The sequence below is a fragment of the Dipodomys merriami genome, unplaced genomic scaffold (genome assembly GCF_024711535.1).
Source record: "Dipodomys merriami isolate MVZ:Mamm:240054 unplaced genomic scaffold, mDipMer1.0.p SCAF_3, whole genome shotgun sequence".
NCBI lineage: Eukaryota > Metazoa > Chordata > Mammalia > Rodentia > Heteromyidae > Dipodomys > Dipodomys merriami.
The window spans coordinates 87,281,023-87,303,846 of record NW_027204492.1 but is presented as its reverse complement, the minus strand read 5'-3'; the positions used below and the strand labels follow the sequence as shown (position 1 = coordinate 87,303,846).

General features: G+C 38.4%; 1 long non-coding RNA gene across 1 annotated transcript in view; it reads left to right on the top strand.

Annotated features, from left to right (window-relative positions):
• Window positions 1-20,571, top strand: part of LOC138839633 (uncharacterized) — a 35,241-nt gene extending 14,670 nt beyond the window's left edge. The window contains exon 3 of the long non-coding RNA XR_011376003.1: window positions 20,490-20,571. This is a non-coding gene — a long non-coding RNA (uncharacterized lncRNA). The remainder of the gene's footprint in view (window positions 1-20,489) is intronic.
• Window positions 20,572-22,824: the final 2,253 nt, after the last annotated feature.

Sequence of the window (22,824 nt, the reverse complement as noted above, 5' to 3'; positions counted from 1 at the left end):
GAACTAGGTAGAATAAGAAGTCTCAAGCACAGTTTGAAAGGGTTCACCTGAGCTATTTTCCTTACTCTTTTCATACCATCAATGATCTAACACTCATGTTCATGTTCCTTTGACCCTTTTCTCACACCTGGAACATCCTTCCCTCTTTGCCTTGCCAGTCCTACCTGGGACATTTCTTCTAAGTTCCTGCAAATTCTAGCTCAGCAAGAAACACACCACTCTACTTTCCCAAACTTTTATATTGTACACTACCCTTTAATCTATATACTCTCATTAAATACTGTTTTTTCTGTTGACATTGGCACCTTATTCCATGTTTTATTACTTTGTGACAAATTTCTTATATGCATTAATTGCAGTTATACAACTAAACTTATACTTGCAGAATGGTAGGAAACCAACAAGTTCTCTACATCTTCCACAGATTCATGACAGAAAATTGCTGCTTACTCTTCAATTAACAACCAAATATTACAAAACTGTGCTAACACATTGAAAGAAAGGGTGTTTGTTCCTCGTTGTATAGCTGAATTTCATACACTACTTTCTATTCAGTTAACAAACTGAACACTATTTCTCATGTTTTGTAAAACTACATGTAATGTGTTCTTAAAGCCACATAAGTCCTGTGGAAAATCAGTGTACATTTGCAGATAGTTTCATCTATTGCTTGGCCATACTGCCACTGTGAAAGGTATGGTAACATAATCTGCCTCAGCAGAGTATGGAGTCAAAATTAGATTATAGGTAGCATTCCCTAGTGTAATCATGGTTTCTTGTCTGCATCAAGATTTCTTACATACTTAAATGTTTTTTTTTAAAAGAAAACCAGGCAAGCCCGGTGCTGGTGGCTGACGCCTGTAATCCTAGCTACTCAGGAAGCTGAGATCTGAGGATCATGGTTCAAAGCCAGTCTGGGCAGGAAAGTCCATGAGACTCTTATGTCCAACTAACCACCTGAAAACTGGAAGTGTAGCTGTGGCTCAAGTGGTAGAATGCTAGCTTGGAGCTGAAGAGCTCAGGGACAGCACCCAGGCCCAGAGTTCAAGGCCCATGACCTCCACCACCACCACCACCACAAAAAAAACCAAGCAATTTTGCATTTTCTAAAATAGACAAAACTTGACTAAATAGCTATATCTTGTTTGCCTCACATGAAACTCACATCTTATAAACAGAGGTAGATGTTTGTGAATGTGAAAAGTATATGTCTATATTCTCTCAGGTCTGCTCTCTTGCTTTGATCTCAGTAATATGTATCCTATTCCAGTCCTGACTTAACTTCCTTTCAGACTACTATAGTTACACATTCTAAAGGTCTTTTCCTTACACATTGATCATTACCCCTGCTTTTAAACTACCATTGAATTCTGGCTGTCCATTGCACAGTAGTATCCTTACTCTTGAGGGTCTGATAGTCATGTCACATCCATTCATTATGTATCTGACCATATTCACCTATTCTTAATGCTTTTCTACCCACTCCATCCATGTTTTCATTCACAAGTCTATAAATATACCATACTACTAGATTTCCTAGTCCTCACTTTTTTATTGCCTTTGCCTAGAAGGTTTTCTCCATTCCTTCAGGTTTTTTCCATCCTAGATAGTTCTTAACAGTGTTATCTTTTCCACTTCAGTGGTTCTTCCACCTCTGGAGCCCCAAGGGACTAAATATGCTTAATGTATACTACCCAAATGAATTAGTGTGATAGAGTACTTAATGGCAACAATGTCATTTCATCTTTCTAGCCCACCCCTTTACAGTGTGACTTTAAAGCTCTTCATATCAAATGCTGGAGTCATTATTACTTGAATGTGGAATATCCTTCTGACTTGCTTTGGCCAATAAAATTCAGCATTTTATTATTACTTATTTTAATAGTGTACTAAAATACAGTATTTTGCACCCCAAATTTCTCTGAGTGACAAATAGCCTAGGTCTCAAGGAGTGTGGTATCTTTTCTCTTGCTCCCTGAGTCATGTGAAGGTGTGTGAAGAGTCCCCAGCTAGCCTGCTGGACGAAGAGAGTTGAGGTGGGGAGAGAACCTTAGTCAAAATTCAAGCATCTAATATATGAATGAGACCATGTTGGCTTTTCAGCCCCAGTCATATTACAAGGTGACTGTCACTGCATGAAGAGCCCTAGGAATAATTAGACTGCCCACCCACTCAATTCCAATCCAAATTGCTAACCCATAGAATTGTGTGCAAATAAAATGGCTTTTACTTGGCCACTAAAATTTAGTACGATTTACACAACCATGAATAACTGAAAGGGCAGGGTTTGGCCAGTATCCAAGACCTTGCAGGCATGTCGATGGTAGTTTTCCCAGTAAGATTGTAGGTCACTGTCATTGTGGTGTCACTGTAGTGTCATTCCTGTCTTTTCTTAATAGACAAACCATAGTTTGCAGTCCTCATTTCTCTTCCTGGCACTCAGGACAGTTCCAAGTTTGTCCTCAACACATTTTTCCAGAACAGTTTGATTCCTTACTCCAGTGGACCAACATTTATCCATTTATTCCATCACAGCTCTTCTATCCTGACAGTTTGTTCTCTCCATCAACTCCTTGTTGCATCCTTCCTACTTATCCCTGTTCACTTACTCTAGAGAACCTCCCACTGAACACCTTGGTGCTAGAAAGCTGTTCTTTGTATTATTAGCCTTCAGTCATCACTCTGAGCTCTTACTAACTGAACATGTTCTTACAATTTTGATGGACCTTAGAAATGAGAACAAATCCTGTCCAGTTATAAAGATAAAAACAAGGTTGATAGCAGTGTCTAAACTGAAACTAACATCTTAGATATTACCTAGTTGTCTTGTGTTCTTCCATTACCTGTTCGTTTCAGGTGCGTTAAAAACTGCATTGCTAATTATCCTATGGAAATTCTTTTGAGGAGGGTATACCTTTTACTTTTTTACTCTCCCCCTTTTTATCCCCATTCAGTGACTACCAGTGACCATGAGATGCATCAGTAGTCGGTAAATAATTGTTGATGCATTGATACTTTTTTTGTTTTTGGTCTGGTCATGGGGCCTGAACTCTGGGCCTGGGCGCTGTCCCTCAGCTTTTCAGCTCAAGGCTAGCGAATGCATTAATACTTAAAAGCAATTATGCTTAGTACTGTTCTATATCTTGTTTGTAGTATAATTACAACTTCATTTGCCAACTTGAACTATGTTGGAAAGGGAAAATTATATAATTTTTAATTAAGATATAATTAACAGCAATTATGCTGATGAAATCTATTTTACACATATAGCTAAGTGTATGTTACTTTGTGAAATGAAATTTGGTCCTTTAAAAATAAACTTGCACAATAGGCACTCAGTAAAGTAAGTTTCTTCCTTCCTTGTACACAAATGCTTTATGATCATCTTTCAAAGCAACTATTGAAAGCTGCCTTGTAGGAGACAGCTGAATGTCAGATGATCTCTAAAATCCTTTGATTGGTTTGGAAGGTAAGTGAATGTTTTAGAATGCTTATGGAAGGTAAAAACTGAAAACAGAACCACACTGTTCAGAATGTGGTAATACCCTAGGGCTGTAATTTCAATTTCAGAGACTTAAATTCAGGTATAAAATAAACTATTAGCCCCTTACTAACAGATTATTTAAAAATTAAAAATAATATATGCCAGGCAATGGTGACCTATAATCCTGCCTGCTCAGAAGGCTGAAACCGAGAGTAGAGATTCAGAGCTAGCCTGAACAGAAAAATGATGAAATTTTAAATCCAGTTAATCAACAAAATAATGTATACCAGCTGTCAGCGAAATAGCTGAGTGAGATCACAAAGCCTTGAGTTCAAGCACAAATAAAGTCAAATGGATGATGGAATGTCCTTAAAGTTATCTGCAGGTATTCAGCCCACTGGTTGAGAGGCCCAGTCAAGAATTATTAGTTCTCTAGGAGGTCACATCTTTGTTGGGATGATTGCTTTCTAATTATTGGGTCTAGATTCTGAAAATCACTTGTTAGCCTCTGGATTTTTGTCTAGTAGAGATGCAAATATGTGTTTAGTAGAAGAAATGATCCCAAAGACTTCGTATTCTCCTATAGGGCATAACCACTTTTCTGTATAATTTAGCAATCTATTCTAGCATTTTTACTTTTAATGTCTATATATACTAAGCCAGTCAAGTATGCATTGACCTAGCTTTACAGACTGTTAGTGTTCTTTAAGTCTTTGAAATGTTTTTATTCTGTATTTTTTGTGCGTCACATTTTTAATTTGGAAAGTTACTTATATATCTATATGTATATAAATATATGTATGTATGTGTGTATATATGTTCATATGTGTGTGTGTGTGTGTGTGTGTGTGTGTGTGTGTGTGTGTGTGTGTGTGTATTGGTGTCATACTGGGCCTCAACTCAGGGCCTGGTTGCTGTCCCTGAGCTTTTTTGCTGAAAGCAGCACTTGACCACTTGAGCTATAGCTTCAATTCTAGCTTTTTTGGTAGTTTAGTGGCAATAAGTCTCACAGACTTTCCTGCCTTTGCTAGCTCTGAACCACAGTCCTCAGATCTCAGCCTTTTGAGTAGCTAGGATTACAGGTGTGAGCCACTCGTGGCCCAGATGAAAATTCTGTTTTGCTATCCATACATCCTACAACACTGCCTATAAGTCATTCCTCAGCCTACACAAAAATCCCTGAAATAAACCACTAGGTTGCTGGGGCCTCAACTCTTGTTCCTCTTTCCTCTGCCTCCTGGGATTATAGGCATGAGCTGGATCCACACTCAACTGGATACTAGTTTTGAGTTGGTGTCAGGTGCTTCAAATACCTTTATGATTATGATAGTAATTGAAGAGATCTTCACAGGGAAAAAGACTAGATACTTCTGCAAGTACTCAAGAACAGAACAGAAAGATGTTCGAAACTACTCTCATAAAAAGGGATACTTAAAATCCTTGTGTTCTTAATATATTATCTAAGTTGGGAAGATGACATTAAGGATTCTTTGTTTTAGGAGTTCCAGAGCAGACATACAGTATCCTTTCCTATCAAACACTATTCCTATAGTCTACTTTGGCTATAAAATAACTATATGGCAGGGCTGGGAAGGTGGTTCAGTGGTAGAGTGCTTGCTTTGCATGCGTGAGGCCTCAGCACCACATACGCAGAAAAAGCTGGAAGTGGCACTATGGCTCAAGTGGTAGAATGCTAGCCATGAACTGAAGAGCTGAGGGACAGCCCCCAGGCCCAGAGTTCAAGCCTCATGACCACCACCAGCACCACCAATATATATATATATATATATATATATATATATATATATATATATATATATATATATATATATATATGTATACACAACAAAACTTGGCAGACTGCTAATACCTTAAAAATAAAATTAATAACTTTGGCAACTACAACATAATTTGGCCTCAGGTTTATTTTAACCCTTTGCTTTCATACTACTGAGCAGCATAATCAAATCAACAGGTTCATCAAGTTCCCAGTGTGTTGTGGGCACTGTGTTGTGGGCACTGTGTACCACTCTTCCCAATCCTGGACAGGCTCCACTACTACTCAGGTTGAGTCACTGATCTGCAGTTGTTGGGGTGACTGAAGAACAGACAGAACCTCAGTGGAGAGTTGCAGCCTGCCCTGTCAGCTTCCAAACAACTCAAAATAGATTTAAACAAAACCATGGATCTTTTTCATATTAATCAAAAGCTTAGTTGTCTACAAGATGATTGAATATTAAACACAAAAATTTGAAAATTCTTAGAAACAAGAGCAAGTTGAAACATAGTTGGCTAGATTTGGTATTTATCAATGTCAGCTTAAAACTTCATTGAAAGAAGCATAAAACAAATATCTCATGTTTGCTCAAGGCTAGTGCTCTACCACTTGAGTCACAGTTCCACTTCCAAATTTTTTGGTGTTTTATTGGAAATAAAAGTATCATGGGCTTTCCTTCCCAGGTTGGTTTCAAACCACAATCCTTAGATTTCAGCTTTCTGAGTAGCTAGGATTACAGGTGTGATCCACTGGGACCTGGCTAAAACAAATAACTTAAAATAAGAATTCAAACACAAATAACCTGTTGTGGGCTCATTCATACAAAAGACCAAAGTACCAACTTTTCATGCAGTATGGACAGTTCTTGTAAGAAACAGTCTGAACCAGACTTTTAAAATATCCAGGAGGAGGAAGTCATGACTGAAGAAAAATTTCAGCCTACTTTTTTTCCTGGTGATTATTTTAAAGCAAAACAAAACTTTAAAGCCTTTCTTTAATGTTTTAGAATAAGGTATTTAAAAAATGTTATCACTTCTGCTCTGGGATACAGAGAACTGAAGAGTAAACTTTCTTTTTGGTGTTCATCCTGAGGCTTGAACTTGGGGCCTAGGCACTATCCCTGAGCTTTGTTTACTCGAGGCTAGCATTCTACCACTTGAGACATGCTCCTCTGCTGGCTTTTTGGTAGTTAATCTGAGATTAGAGTCTCATGGACTTTGCTGCCTGGGCTGGCTTTAAATTGTGATCCTCAGATCTCAACCTGCTGAATAGCTATGATTATAGACATTAGCTATTGATACCCAGCTGGAGATTTTTCTTTTATCTTTTTTTAATTTCTATTTTATTTTCTTTATGGTCAAGGTACAAGTTGTTTCTCATTTCAGTTCTTTGGGTCAGTTTGTTTTACCACCCAAAATAATGTTCTTGTTGAAGAATATATATTCTCTTTTGGAGTAGAATTTTCCATACATGTCAGCCTAATTACCCTTGTTTCAGATAGTGTTCACACCAGCTCTTTTTTTGTTTGTTTATTGGTGTTACTGGGGATGGAACTTGGTACCTTGCTAGCTGACATTTGATCCATATCCACTAGTTGTCTACTTGTTCTTTATATTAAGAAGGATTATTTAATGTTGGTATAATTTGTGGAGGGGAAGGGAAAAAACAAATTGTTTAAATAGGGATACAGGTGGACCCATTGCAACAATGAGATGTATAAGACATTATGTCGAAAATTACAACTTTAGCGTGGGGGGGGGGGAAGATGGGAAGGGATAAGGGGAAACAAAGGAGGCAACAATGCTTGATAAGAAATGTACTCATTACCTTGCCCATGTAATTGGAACCCCACTGTACGGTATTTTCACAATTTTAAAAAAAGGATTATTGAAGTCACCAAATATATTTGAATTTTTTCTCTTACTTTAGTTCTGATCATTTTTGTTTTACATATTTTAAACCACTGTAAACTGATTATAGTCCTAGTCTCAACACAGATTAAATAATTTCAGTCCCATAGTACTATTTCATGTATTTTATACAATTCTTTTCAGTCCTGGTCTTCCTCATGCTAGGCAAGCATTCTGCCACTGAGCTGAACTCCCAGCTCTATCTGTGCTTTTCAAATTAGTTCTTTAGGAGAAATTAATTGGAGGAAAAGTAAGAGCTTGTTTCTGTCTAGTTAGTTGAAAAAGTGTGAGAGATTTAGAAGGCTTTTCTTGTATGGAAGAGTAAAGGTTTTTATTTAAAATTCTGTTTTCCTAATTATGAGTTGGGATTATATATATATAATCTGTACACACACACACACACACACACACACACAATCTGTACAGATACTGTACAGAGGGGTTGCAGTTACACTAGTAGGGTAATGACTACATTTCCTATCTAGCATTGTTACCTCCTCCTTTGATTTTCCCCCACCATCACTTCCCTCCCCACCTCCCCAACTCCTCCCTCCCCCTGACACTGTAAGGTCTGGTTATCTAGTTGTCTTTCTCTTGACTTTTTTTTATTTGTGCCAATTTTAGGTTTGAACTTAGCGCCTGGATACAATCCCTGAGCTTTTTTTGTTTTTTTTGTTTTTTTTTTTTCCCCAGTCGTGGGGCCTGAACTCTGGGCCTGGGCGCTGTCCCTCAGCTCTTCAGCTCAAGGCTAGCGCTCTACCACTTGAGCCACAGTGCCACTTCGGGCTTTTTCTGCTTATGCGGTGCTGAGGAATCGAACCCAGGGCCTCATGCATGCAAGGCAAGTGCTCTACCACTGAGCCACCTTCCCAGCTCCCTGAGCTTTTTTGCTCAAGGTTAGTGTACGATTTGAGCCACAGCTCTACTTCTGGCTTTCTTTAGTGGTTAATTGGAGATAAGTGTCTCAGTGAACTTCCTAACCTGGCTGGCTATGAACAATTCTCAGATATCATTTTCATGAGTAGCTAGGATTATGTGAGGATTCTGGTAATTTTTTTTTTTTTTTTTGGTCGTGGGGCTTGAACTCGGCCTGGGCGCTATCCCTCAGCAATTCAGCTCAAGGTGAGCGCTCTACCACTTGAGCTACAGTGCCACTTCTGGTTTTCTGGTGGTTTGTTGGAGATAGGCGTTTCAAGGTCTTTCCTGCCCGGGCTGTCTTTGAACTGCAATCCTCAGATCTCAGCCTCCTGAGTAGCTAGGATTACAGGCGTGAGCCACCAGCGCCCGGTTATTCTGGTAATTTTTGAAACAGGTTCTCACTTCCTTCCTCGGTCAGTGCCTGGGTGCTCTTCACCTATTAGGCCGTAGCTAGTATAACAGGCACAGTCCACCATGTTCAGTGCGTCATTGAGAAGGTTTCGTGAGAACTTTCTGCCTGGGCTGGCCTGAAATCATGATCTCAACAATGTTAGCCTCCCAAGCAGCTAGGATACAGGCACCCAGTATACTTACCCTTTTATAGACATAAACATTTCATTTATCTTGGGTAGATTTCTAGGAGTACAATTGCTGTGTAATATAGTAAAGTTATGTTTTACTTTTTTTTGCTTATATTGTTAGCATACATTGGTTAAACAAAGGGGTCCATTATGGTACTTCCCCACCTGTATACAGTACACCTAAATCAAATTCACCTCCTCTACACTCTTTCTTCCCTTCCCTTTCTTAGAACAATTTTAGCAGTGTTCATCATTCTATTTTTATATATGCATATAAATATACCAATCATACTCACCTACCTTTCCCCTCCTGCTGGTACCTACCCTCAACAGATCCTGTTTTAGCTTTCTGTCAATTTTTAGTGTATATTAATGGTACCAAGGGATTTACATGTTGGTATTTCACATGTGTATAAATTATGTTGTAAATAATCCCATGTATTGGTCTCTTTCCCCAGCCTCTCTCCCTATTCAATAACTTTCAGTATGATTCCTCATGCCATTTTCATGCATAGACAATGGTTTTCAAACTATTTGCCCCCCCATCATTCTGTTTTCTTCTCCCCCATCCCCTTATTTCAAACAGCCCCATAGTTCTTGAGCAACTTTGTGATCCCACAGTTTGCCTGTTGTAAACAGAACTGCAATAAATATGGGTATGCAGGCAACTAGATTGTATAGCAACTTACACTTCTTCAAATATATTCCTAAGAGTTGCATGGTAGTGTCATAAGGTAGGTCTATTTTTAGATTTATTTCTGGGGGGTAGAGGGTTTACATACTGCTTTTCATAGTGGTTATACTAATTTACATTCCTACCAACTGTATTGAGGCTCTCTCTCTCTCGCGCACGCGCGCACGTCTTCTTCACCCCTCTCCCCTCTCCCCCAATCCTGGAGCTTGAACTCAGGGCCTAAACACTGTCCTTGAGCCTCTTTTGCTCGCTCAAGGCTAGTGCTCTACCACTTGAGCCATAGCTCAGCTTCCAACTTTTGGTAGTTTAGTAGAGATAAGAGTCTCACAGAGGGCTGGGAAGGTGGCTCAGTGGTAGAGCACTTGCCTTGCATGCATGAGGCCCTGGGTTCGATTCCTTAGCACCACAAAAAGAAAAAAGCCAGAAGTGGCGCTGTGGCTAAAGTGGTAGAGCACTAGCCTTGAGCTGAAGAGCTGAGGGACAGCGCCCAGGCCCAGAGTTCAGGCCCACGACCGGACCCCCCCCCCCAAAAAAAAAATAGAGTCTCACAGACTTTCCTGCTGGAGCTGGATTCAAACTGCGACCCTCCGGTTCTGCATAGCTAGAACTCCAGATATCAACCACTAGCATCCAGCTTATTGAGTACTTCTTTTACCTCACATCATTGCCAGCATCTGTTACTTTGTTTCACTTCTAAAACTACCAAACATTTTACCTAATAAACGGAACCCTTTTATTGTCCCACCAGCAATTCCTAGTGCTTGTAGCTTGTATACTAGATACTCACATATAGTGAGTATGTATTCTACTCTCAAAAGAGAATAGTCAGGAGAGAATCACAATGGTGTAGTACCCAAGCATCTCTTCATATGTATATGAAATAATATACATGCTGAAATGAACTCCAAAGATAAGGAAACAAAGGACTTCTTTCTTAGATTTTTTTTCTTTTTTCTGATGACTGTATTCTTTACCTTATATACGGTGTATTCATGTTCACATCTGTGGGATGGTGGGGGGAGGGCACAGAATCAGAGGAAAAAGGGTGAAAAGTGCAGCAGCGGAGCACCCTGGCTGCACTGGACATTGATGAAAGTGAACTGTACAACTCATGGGTAGAGATCAGAGGGATAGAATGGGAGAGAATGAAGGAATATATGACACTATGCAAAAGGCAGTGGACTAGCTGGGCGCTGGTGGCTCATGCCTGTAATCCTAGCTACTCAGGAGGCTGAGATCTGAGGATCGAGGTTCAAAGCCAGCCCAGGCCAGAAAGACCGTGAGACTCCTATCTCCAGTAAACCACTAGAAAACCGGAAGTGGCGCTGTAGCTCAAGTGATAGAGCACTTGCCTTGAGCTGAAGAGCTGAGGGACAGCGCCCAGGCCCAGAGTTCAAGCCCCAAGACTGACCAAAAAAAGGCAATAGACTTACTGCCTGTAAAGGTAACCCTGAAGTATGTCATCTCTAAAACAGCAATAAGTTAAAAAGGAGAAAAAAAAACATTTTGCTTGTCCTGGAAGGAGTATTTTTTAGATGTCAGTTAAGTGGATTCTTTGCTTTCACAGTATTTTTTACAGTGTTGCCTAAGTTTCCAATATACTTAGTAATTTTTTTCTAGTCCTATTTATTATCAAGAATGGGATATTAAACTAAAACTATTGTGATTATTTCCACAGTTCTTTGTATTTTTTAGCAGTTGGATTTGAAAGTATCTGGGTATAGATTTCTTTGTATTTGTTCTGTTTGTTTTGTTTATTCTGTTTGTCAGCTTGGCAGTTTTCAACCATTTTAGTCTTACAAAGATTTTTTTTCAGTATAACACTCATTTTTCTCATTTGCTTGTATTCCAGTTATATAAATGTTAGATCCTTTATTGTCATCCTCTATATTCCCAGAATTTTGTTATTTTATCCGGTCTTCATTTCTGTCATTTAGAATTGACTGGTTTTGTTTTGTCTTGTTTTCAGTGTGGGTACTAGGGCTTTGACTCAGGGCCTGGGTGCTGTGTGTGAGCTTCTTTTGCTCAAGGTCAAGCACTCTACCACTTGAGCCACAGCTCTACTAGGTTTTTGGTAGTTTATTGAAGATAAGAATCTAATAGGCTTTCCTGCCTGGGCTGGCTTCTTCAATCCTCAAATCTCAGCCTCCTGAGTAGCTAGAAAGTCATGAGCTGCTGACATCTGGCCTGACTGGTTGTTTTATCCGTTTTCAAATTCACTTTCTCTTTCATTCTGCTATTGTGTTCTCACAGTTAATTTTTATACTAGTTACTATGTTTTCCATTTCTAAAGTTTCCATTTGGTTATTATTTACATCTTTTAAAAAATTTTTTATTGTGAAAATACTGCACAGAGGGTTTACAATTACATGAGCAAGGTAATGAGTACATTTCTTATCAAGCATTGTTGTCTCCATCTCCTCCTTTGTTTCCCCTTCCTATCCCTTCCCATCTGCCCCCCACCATTTACATCTTTTTACTGATAACTTTCTACATTTTTACTGATAACTTCCTATTTTAATTTTACAGTGAGTGATGGTTGATTTGAGCATTTTTGTAATAGCTTCTTTAAGGTTTTTTTTTAATAGATAATTTCAACATTTGGGAAACCTACATCTCTGGTAGTCAGTGGTACCCTCTTTTCCATGGCTCCTTTTTCCTTCCAGTTAAAATTTTTGCCTGGGGAAAAAGGATAATAATTTCAACATTTGTGTTATCTCTGTTGGCATGTTGTTTTTATTCCCATGTAAATTAGCATCTTTTTTGGTCAGTTGTGGGGCTTGAACTGTGGGGCCTGGGCATTGTCCATGAACTCTTTAGCTCAAGGTAAGCCCCTCTACCACTTGAGCCAAGGCGCCACTTCCGGTTTTCTGGTGGTTAATTGGAGATAAGAGTCTCCTGGACTTTCCTGCCTGGGCTGGCTTTGAATCATGATCCTCACATCTCAGCCTCTTGAGTAGCTAGGATTACAGACTTGAGCCACCAGCGCCTGGCTTAAATTAGCATCATTTTGTGGTTATTTGTATAACAAATTATTTCAGATTTTCACTGTCATTTAAATATTATAAGACTCTGAATTTTGTCTCAATGCAGTAGATGGTGTTGGTATATTTATTAGCAGCCATCAACCTGGTTTGATTTGGACTCTGATTTCTAACTTGCTTTCTTTCTGTTCCACTATCAGTTCAGTATTGTCAGTGCTATGTAGATCTACACCATGTGTGTTATCTACTGCTCATTCAGAGTTTTGGGTGGTTAACTCATTTCTCCAAGTTACACTAATGAAGATCAGTTTACCTATAGCATGTGGAGATGATTTCAGGAGCGTTCAGAAACATCTTTATAGGTTTGCCTTTCTGAGTTCTTCCCTTTTTATTTCCCTGGTATTTCTGGTTTCTTAGGGCTTTCTTTTTATTTCTTCACTAGGAAATGGCCTATTTTTATACTGTACCACCTATGGGCCACCAGAGACAAGTGGACAATGAGAAATTTTTGTAAGAAGAAAGTAAGGGGAAAAAAAGATAATTGGCCTTGCTGTAGCCATTAATAGTTCCACCAAATGGAATGGAAGGTTCCTCTCAGAGTTTTAGTTCCTACAGTGTCTCAATGTGAATCACTTTTATTGTTGCCTCCATCATAGCATTTTCCAGGCATGAAATAGAGGAGAAAAAATACAGGAAAAATCCTCTCTGCTTTTCCATAAGCATCTGAGCACTAGTATTTCCTTTAAAAAAAAAAGAAAAACATCACTTTTAAACCAGGTGCCAGTGGCTCACACCTGCAATACTTGATACTCCACAGGCTAAAATCTAAGGATCATGGCTTGAAGCCAGTCTGGTCAGGAAAGTCTGTGAGACTCTTTATCTCCAACTAATCACCAAAAAGCTAGAAGTGAAGCTATTTCTCAAGTGGTAGGGTATTAGCCTTGAGCACAAAAGCTCAGAGACAGCACTGAGGCTCTGAGTTCAAACTCCAGGATAGACACCAAACATACGGCTCCAAGAACAGTGTTTGCCTTCAGATTTTGTTGTATTGAGTTCAGGCCAGGGAATATTTGAGGAATAAAAGTGGTAAAAATTACTCATTTTAACCTCACTAAAGTACCATCATGACTATGTTTATTGCAGCATTATTTACTATAGCTAAGATATGGAACCAACCCAGATGCCCCTCAGTAGATGAATGGATCAAGAAAATGTGGTATATATACACAATGGAATTCTATGCCTCCATCAGAAAGAATGACATTGCCCCATTTGTTAGGAAATGGAAAGACTTGGAAAAATTATATTAAGTGAAGTAAGCCAGGCCCAAAGAAACATAGGTCCCATGGTTTCCCTTATTTGCAATATCTAGTTTACATCTGAGTCAAGCAGAAAAGGTCAGAGAAGTTGATGTTAGGGAAATGAACCCTACGATATGTATTCAAGTGTTTTTTTTCTTTCATGTGATTGTTTCTAAAGCATTTATAAGATTATTTCTTTGTTGTTTTGTATGTCCCTCCCCCACAGTATAACCCCTGCTTTCACTGTATTTGATGTTGGTATAATTTGTGGAGGGGAAGGGGAAAAACAAATCGCTTAAATAGGGATACAGGTGGACCCATTGCAACAATGAGGTGTACAAGTCATTATGTCGAAAACGAACTTTACAACTTTGGTGGGGGGGGGAGGTTTGGGTGAGGGGGGAGAAGATGGGAAAGGGAAACAAAGGAGGAGGCTACAATGCTTGATAAGAAATGTGCTCATTATCTTACCCATGTAATTATAACCCCTCTGTACAGTATTTTCACAATAAAAAAATTACTCATTTTTGTATTTTTTCCTGACCCTCTATTGTTACATACTTTGAAGAGTTCTGTAGTAGCCATTTGTGCATTCTCTGTGTGTATCAGTCTATACATGTATAGATGTGCGCATACATGCATGCATGCTGTGGATTGAACCCAGGGTCTTGAACTTGCTAGGCAGGCACCCTATCACTGAGCTACATTCGCAGCTCTAGCCATACATTTTCCACAGATTTTATAGGTGTGTCTAATGGATAGAAGAGTAGACATTTTTATTCTACTTTACCCAGAACCAGTGTCTTAACTGTCTTTTTTTTTTGCCAGTTCTGGGGCTTGAACTCAGAGTCTGGGCACTCTCCCTGAGCTTTTGCTCAAGACTAGAACTCTACTACTTGAGCCACAGCACCACTTCCAGTTTTTCTGTTTATGTGTTACTGAGAAATTGAACCCAGGGTTTCATGCATGTTAGGCAAGCACATTCCCAGACCCTTAACTGATATTTTAATTAATGTTTTGTGTTTATTCTCTCCCCTGAAGTATTTAATCTGAAATACTGGTTTCAGAAATGTAATGTTTATGTACATATAAATGGACATGTTAAATTGAAACCCCTTGTACAACTATTTAACTATAAATTTTAAAAGGAGAATGTAGTAAGACAAAAGTTGCTTAGGGTAAGCAGAAGAACTGTACTTCCCCCTGAAAAAAAAGGTCATGCCGGGCACCAGTGGCTCATACCTGTAATCCTTGCTACCCAGGAGGCTGAGATCCAAGGATTGCGGTTCAAAGCCAGCCCGGGCAGAAAAGTCCGAGACTCTTATCTCCAGTTAACCACCAGAAAACCAGAAGTGGCACTGTGGCTCAAGTGGTAGATCGCTTGTCTTGAACTGAAGAGCTCAGGGACAGTGCCTAGCCAGAGTTCAAGCCCACGACCATAAAAAAGCAAAAAAACAAAAACAAAACAAAACAAAAAAACAACAAAAAAACCAAGGCTAGTTTTCTGAAAGCATATACGGTAATCCCATCCTCATCTGGAAGTGCAGGTTCTTTGTCCTAATCTAGTATATCATTGACTTGATCATTTTCCTTGTCTTAGCTCTCTGTCACCCTCCCTTCCTTCTTTCCTGCTGTTTTTCAGTAACCTTTGTCCTCCAGGACTTCATTCATTTCTCCCCACCCCCATCTCTGGTTTCCCTACACTTTCTTTTTCCTAACTTAACAGTTTTGCATTTTATTACCAAACTCTTGTGAAGATAAATGAACCACTCTCTAATATTTTAGGATTTTAGTGCTTGAGTTTGAAGAATGGCACAGTAGGCTGGGAAGGTTGGGTTGGAATGAGTATTCAGTTTTTGATCATAGTTTAGGGCCAGATCTGTGTTGCTGCAAGGCATTGTAATGGCCTAGTCAGCTTCTTTGCTACCATATTAGGACTTTTCCTCTCACAGGAATATTTCTGGTGACTAGTAGGATTCAGGACACATGAAGCTCCAATATAGCCAGGAATGTGGGTCTGTAAAGAAAGTAATATTCAAGCCACTTTAGCCTCATTAATTTGGGAATATGAGAACCTTTGGGCTGGCTTTTGGTGTTTTGTCTTTAGTCTTGAATTTTAATAGAATTTAGTATAACAAACTACTAAATAACAGTTACATTGTATAAGTATTTCCTTTGGGGGAAAATCCATAGGCAGAGCTGGCCTGGCATCAGTGTCTTATGCCTGTAATCTTACTACTCAGGAGGTTGAGATCTGAATATTGCAGTTCAAAGTCAGCTCAGCCAGGAAGGTCCATGAGACTCTTATCTCCAATTAACTACCAAAAATGCTGGAAGTGGAGCTGTGGCTCAATTGGAAGAGTGTTAGCCTTGGACAAAAAAGCTCAGGAACAAGGCCTAAGCCCTGAGTACAAGCCTCTTAAAATAACTTAAAAATAATGAAAATTCAAAAGGGCTATAGACATGATTCAAATGGTAAAACATCTTCACTACCTTAAATAAAACCCTAAGTTCAAAATCAGTGTCTAGTTATTCAACAACTCTGTATGTATGTGCATGTGTATGTGTACAAGTACTGCAGCGCTGGGCCAAGGAGCTGTCCCTTAGGTTTTTGCTGGTTAATTGGAGTTAAGGGTCTCAGAACCTTTCCTACCCAGGCTGGCTTCAAACTGATTCTCAGATCTTGGCCTCCTGAATAACTAGGATTATGTGTGAGCCACCATACCCAGCTCTACAAGTTTTTGTTTCACTGTGATTTATACTCAATAGTAAACAGATTTATCAATAAGATTTTGTCATTTTTTTGCAGGTCCTGGGGCTTGAACTCAGGGCCTGGGCTAGCACTCTACAATGTGAGCCAAAGCACCACTTCCAGCTTTTTCTGCGTATTTTATTAGAGATAAGAGTCTCAGAGACTTTTTTGCCTTGGCTGGCTTTGCACCAAAACAAACCTAAATTCTGTGGAATTTATTCAAATAACCATAAGCCTTCTGAAGTGGGAACCTCCATACTGCCTTCCAGAGTGGTTCAACCAGCTTACATTCCCACCAACAGTGTTGTAGTATTCCTTTTTGGCCAGATCCCTGCCAGCATTTGTTATTATTTGATTTCTTGATGATGGACATTCTAACTGGGGTGAGGTGGAATCTCAATATGGTTTTGATTTGCCTTTCTTTTATGGCCAGTGATGTTGAGCATTTCTTCATGTGTCTATTGGCCATTCTTATTTCCTCTCCAGAGAAGTCTCTTTTTAATTCTTTAGGGATGACCCATTGCAACAAGATACTCAAAAGATGCTATGTCAGAAAATGAAGTTTACAACTTCTGTGGGGTAAGGGGACAGGTGGGGGGAGAAAAGGGATAGTGGGAAAACAGCAAAGGAGTGGGTAATGAATGATGTTTGACAAGAGATATACTCATTACCTTACTTATGTAACTGTAACCTCTCTTTACAGCATCTTTACAATGAAATAAAAAAATAAAAAAGTGAAAGTTGAGTTTTATTAAGTATAATTTCTTTAACTTGTGGTAGATTGAATTGACTAAACATTGATTTTTTGAATCAACTTTGTATACTTTTCTACAATCTGTAGAAATGGTAAAATTGAATTTTAGACCTTGACAGATTCTATGCTACTAATATTTTGTGGCAGATTTTTTGTGAAAGTTGATGGAAGATAAATGTGTGTAGTTTTGTCTTTTTCTGGTATTGGTGTTAGGAAAATCCTGCAATCACATAATATACTGTGGAAAGTTATCCAAAATAAGAGTAAGAAAGCAAAGCCTCTGTGAACATTTAGGAACTTGATTTTAGGAGTCTCGCCATTTGCAGTACTGATCAGAGTGGCTCACTGCACATAATTTGTTTGCACAAATGTGGTTCGCCCTAGAATAAGAAGTCTCCTGATTTCCAACTGTACAGAAAAGAGTTAACCCAGTAGACCTGACAGCTCAACTTGGAAAGGCCCAATGGCAAAACAAATCTCTGGAAGAGTGTAGAACTTAGATTTGGAAAATGTTCCCCTCAAATCTGACTAGAACCTACAAGACTGTTTGTCTGTGCTCATATAGTATACATACAGTGTGGCTAGGCTGTGGTTTCCTAGGCAGGGCTTTCCACATGACCAGCCCCCCCTAAATGTCTCAGGAATTGCATTTTTTAGCAAGCTTCTCTGATAGACAACATTTCACTTGTGTTGTTAGAACTTTTTGCTGGAGTAATCGCACATCCTAGGTGACTGGACTGGGAGAGGCCTCTTGGAAGTCTTGATACTGATATGTAACCATTCCTGTTCTTGAAAATTTGGGTTTGTGTAATATATTGTTCTCTTCCTTTCAGTTCTTTACCTCACTGTGCTATTAGTATTCCTGGAGTGAGTTTCATGGAGACAGCATATATTACTATTTTAAAAGACTTTATTTTATGAACTGAGAAGATGGCTCAAGTAGAAGACAATCAGTCTTGCACGGGCTTAAAAGAAGAAATATTTGGTGAATACCTTTTCATGCATTTATTTTGACCATTTAATCTGAACATAATTATTGGGCTTAGGTATAGCTTTCTGTTTGCAGTACTGGGGTTTGAATCCAGACCTTCATGCCTGGTTGGCTGGTGCTTTATTTAGCACTTGAGCCACTCCACCTGCCCTATTTTTCACTAGCATTTTTGAGAATGGAATCTAGAAGACTCTTCATTCTGAGCAGACCTCAAACTAAGAGCCACAAGATCTCAGCTACCAGATTAGCTAAGGTTAAAGGCATGAGCCACTGGCATCTGGAAAGTCTATTTTTTTAATTTATGTTTGAACATACTATTTTGTTTATTTTTTAAAATTTGTATTATACAGGTGATGTAAAGAGGGTTACAGTTACATAAGTCAGGTAATGAGTACATTTCATTTCAAGCAGTGTCACTTCCTCCCTTATTTTTTCCCAGTTTTTTCCCTCACACCCCTTTCCCCCATTTGTATAGTTCATTTCCAATATAGTGTCTAGTGATTATCATTGCTATATTAGTTCACCCTTTGTCCCACTGTTTCTGTGCTTCCCCTTCCTCTCCCCAAATCAGATAAAATTATATACAAGACAAAGGATACAGAAATACCAAAAACAGAGAAAAAAGGGGAAAAACAGAAAAAAGGATCACAACAGTATATTAAAACTCCTCCTGTTTCTGTTCTGTGCAGTTAATTTCCATAAGCATGGTTTTATATGATCATATGCACATAGCTATTGAGCCATTTTGATCTTAAGACTAACCTCCTTTGGTCTCACTGTGTGTTTATAGAGTCTGGTTTAATTTACCATGTCCTAGTGTAATTTTTTTATATTTTACTCTCCATTAGGTTTACTGGAAGATTTATAGTCAAATTGTTATTATTATAAATGAGGGAAATCATGCATGTATGTTTCTTTGGGTTCGGCTTACTTGGACGTTGCACAACCATGTTCCTTGAAGCATTGTTTACCATAGCTAAGATATGGAATCAACCCAGATGCCCCTCAGTGGACAAAGGGATCAAGAAAATGTGGTATATATACATAATGGAATTCTACGCTTCCATCAGAAAGAATGGCATTGCTCCATTTGTAAGGAAATGGAAAGACTTGGGAAAAATTACATTAATTCTAATATTTTATATTTTTTTGTTTTTGTCATTTTCTCTGTTCTCACTCCTGTTTTCCTTTTCTTGCCTTTCTGTGGGGTACTCAAATATTTGGACTTATTTAGTATTTTGAGTATATTTTGTATAGTTTAGTTCATAGTCACTCTAGATAGAAAATGTATGAATATAGTTAGTCCTACTCTAGTGTTGTTGTTATTTTTGACTTCTACTAAAGCCGGACAAAAGTTATTTTCATATAGGTTGTCCTTTTATCCTCCTACTCACGGAATGTGCTTTGTTTTGTTGGTACTGAGATATGAACTCTGAGCTTGGTGTTTGGTAGACAGTTGTTCCACCTTTTCATCCACATGTCCAGCTCTTGGAATATAAATTTATCATCTATTTCTTTATATATATATTTCTTTTATTTAGAACCCATAGGGTATTACAACTTTTCATTCAGCCAGTAAATATGATTGCAAACTGCAGTTAAAGGGGTGTCTCTTATACTTACCTTGATTTTTACATATGTCTTGCTTTTCGTTTTTAAGCTCTTCAACCTTTTTCTGGTATTGTTTCCCTTTTTTGTGGAGAACTTCCTTTAGATGGTCATTATTGATACGTCTGCTAGGGAAGCTTTCCTGTATTTTCTGTCATTTGAGAATGTCTTTATTTCTTACTATTCCTGAAGGATATTTTTCCTGAACCTGGAATTCAGAGTTAACAATTCTTTACATTTGAAAAATGTTCCCAAAGGAAAATGTGCTATGTTAGCATGTAAATCAATGTTCCTCTGTAGGTAATATATTTCTGGCTAAATGCTATGAGGAATTATTTTACTCTTTATTTTCATACATTGCTTATGGTTTGTCTTGTTAAGGATATTTTTGGTGTTTTTGCCTCTTTGTGGTTATGGTTTCCAATGACAATTTAGCTTTTAACACCCTGGCCATGCTTAAGTGATCTGCTTTGTCTATTACTAGAAACTAGTTTGTTGCTGAGGAACATGTCACAGGTATGAACAGTTTTTAGATCTGCAAACATGGTAATTTAGGAAGTTTCACAATTGATTTGGATTGGTGTATTTTTCTTTTCCCAGTACTTACTATAAAAAATTACAAATAATCCCTTGGAGGTAACGGGAGCTTGAGGCTCGCTGGCCAGAGTGTCTATAAGATCACAACCTGGAACATCTGAGGTGGATAATAATAGCTCTTCAATATCCAATTAACAGATGGCCTCCAAGGAAACTACACTGTCCAAAAGAAAGAAGAAACAGAGTGGAAATTGTGAAAAAGTTGAAGAACCAGAGACTGAAGTATTTGAAGTGGAGAAAATAGTGGAGCGGTGTGTAGTATCAGACAAGGTAGAATATCTCCTGAAATGGAAGGGATATTCAGATGCTGATAATACCTGGGTACCAGAAGAAACTTTTGATTGTGCTGATTTAATCAGGGCTTTCATAAATTCTCAAGGAGCGAGTTCATCTGCCAGTGAATATGATGATAGCACATCGAATGATAAAAGAAATGCTGGTGACAATCCAAGTGGCTTTCCTAGGGGTTTTGAGCCTGAACAAATAATTGCTGTCACATGATGGAGAAATGATTTTCTTCATGAAGTGAAAAAATCCAAGTAAAATTGGGTTGGTTCCAGGAAAAGAGGTTAATGATAAGGGCCCTGACATTGTTACTGATTTTTATAAATGGAGGCTATATTGGGCTGGAAAATGAAACACAGTAATTTTTTCCATTGATATATATATATATATATATATATATATATAATATACATACATATACACACATATTCATTTCAAAATATGTACAATCTGAGTCTTGTGTTTTGCATTAATGTTGTGAAATAATAGTGATCAATTTGATATGTTAGTTTTGAAAGTAGTATTTGTGGTGCTTTGGATACAATAAGGCTTTCTGGAGTTGCTTTCGCTATCATAAAAGAGTATTTAATTCCAGGTTATATTTACTTCTTCATCATTCAAGGGCAGGTTATTTTTTAAATGTAAGGTAAATCTCTTATTCATTGCTCAATCAGAACAGCTGTCTTTAACTGCTGTGTTGAAGGACCATCCATTTTTTGTTTGTGTGTGTGTATGTATATATTAAACACACTGGCAATTTCTTTTGGAGATTTTGTTTATTTAGAGTAGTACTGGGCACAACACTCAGGCCATATGCTAGGCAAATCCTCTATCACTCAGGTACATCTCTAGCTCCTGTTTTGTTTTGCTTTTGGGACTGAGTTCCTGGGAAGCTCAGGGTGGCCTTGATCTGTCGAAGACTTTCTCTGTATCTATTGAAGTAGATGATCATGTAGTTCTTGTCTCTGTCTCTGTTGATATGGTCAATTTACATTTATTAATTTGTGTATATTAAATCAGTCTTGTATCTGTGGGATGAAGACTGGGTAATAATGTATGATTTTTTTATTTGTTTCTGGATTCTGTTGGCTAGTATTTATTAAAAGAGTTTTGCATCTGTGTTCATCAAAGAAATGGTCTGTAATTCTCTTTTTTTTGGTTGGATTCTTATGTGATTTTGAGTCTGAAATTGCTCTATTTCCTTCACAGAAAAGCTTGAGGTACACCTTTAAAAATCTTATTAGAATTCACCAATGAATCCATCTGGGCCAGGGCTTTTCCTTGTTGGAAGACTTCTGATTATCTCCTCAATCTTGTGTATTATTGGCTTGATTAACTGGTTTATATCTTCTTGGTTCAGCTTAGGTGGTTTATATATCTCTAGAAATTTGTCCATTTCTGCTAGGTTTTCCTTCTTTTTTGAGTATAGGTTTTGAAAGTAGTCTTCATAATCATTTGGATTTCTTGGATATTTGTTGTAATGTTTATTGTGGCATCTCTGATTTTATTGATTTGAATCTTATCTCTTTTTTTTTTCATCAGTCTTGCTTAGTGCTCTATCAGTTTTATTATTTTCCCCCCCAAACAGCTTTTTGTTTCATTGATTTTATGTATAGTGTTTTAGTCTCTATTTCATTGATTTCTGCCCTAATCTTTGCTATCACTCTCCGTCTCTCCATTTAGTAGTTTTGGATTTGGTTTGTTCTTTTTCTAGCAGTTTTTGTTGCATCATGAGGTTATTTACTTGAGGGTTTCTGTTTTTTTGGGTCCGGTCATGGGGTCTGAACTCTGGGCCTGGACCCTGTCCCTCAGCTCTTCAGTTCAAGGCTAGTGCTCCACCACTTGAGCCACAGAACCACTTCTGGCTTTTTTCTTTTTGCTTATGTGGTGCTGAGGAATCGAACCCAGGGCCTCATGCTTGCAAGACAAGCACTTTACCACTGAGCCACCTTCCCAGCTCATGTTTTCTTTATGTGTGGGCTTAGAGCTACAAACTCTCAGCACTGCTTTTGCTGTATCCCAGAAGTTCCATTGTGAGGGGCTAGGGATGTGCCTTAGTGGTAGAGTGCTTGCCTAGCATGCATGAAGCTCTGTTTGATTCCTCAGTACCACATGGACAGAAAAAGCCAGAAGTGGTGCTTGGCTCACATGCTAAAAGAAGCTAAAAGCTAAAAGAAGCTCAGGGAGA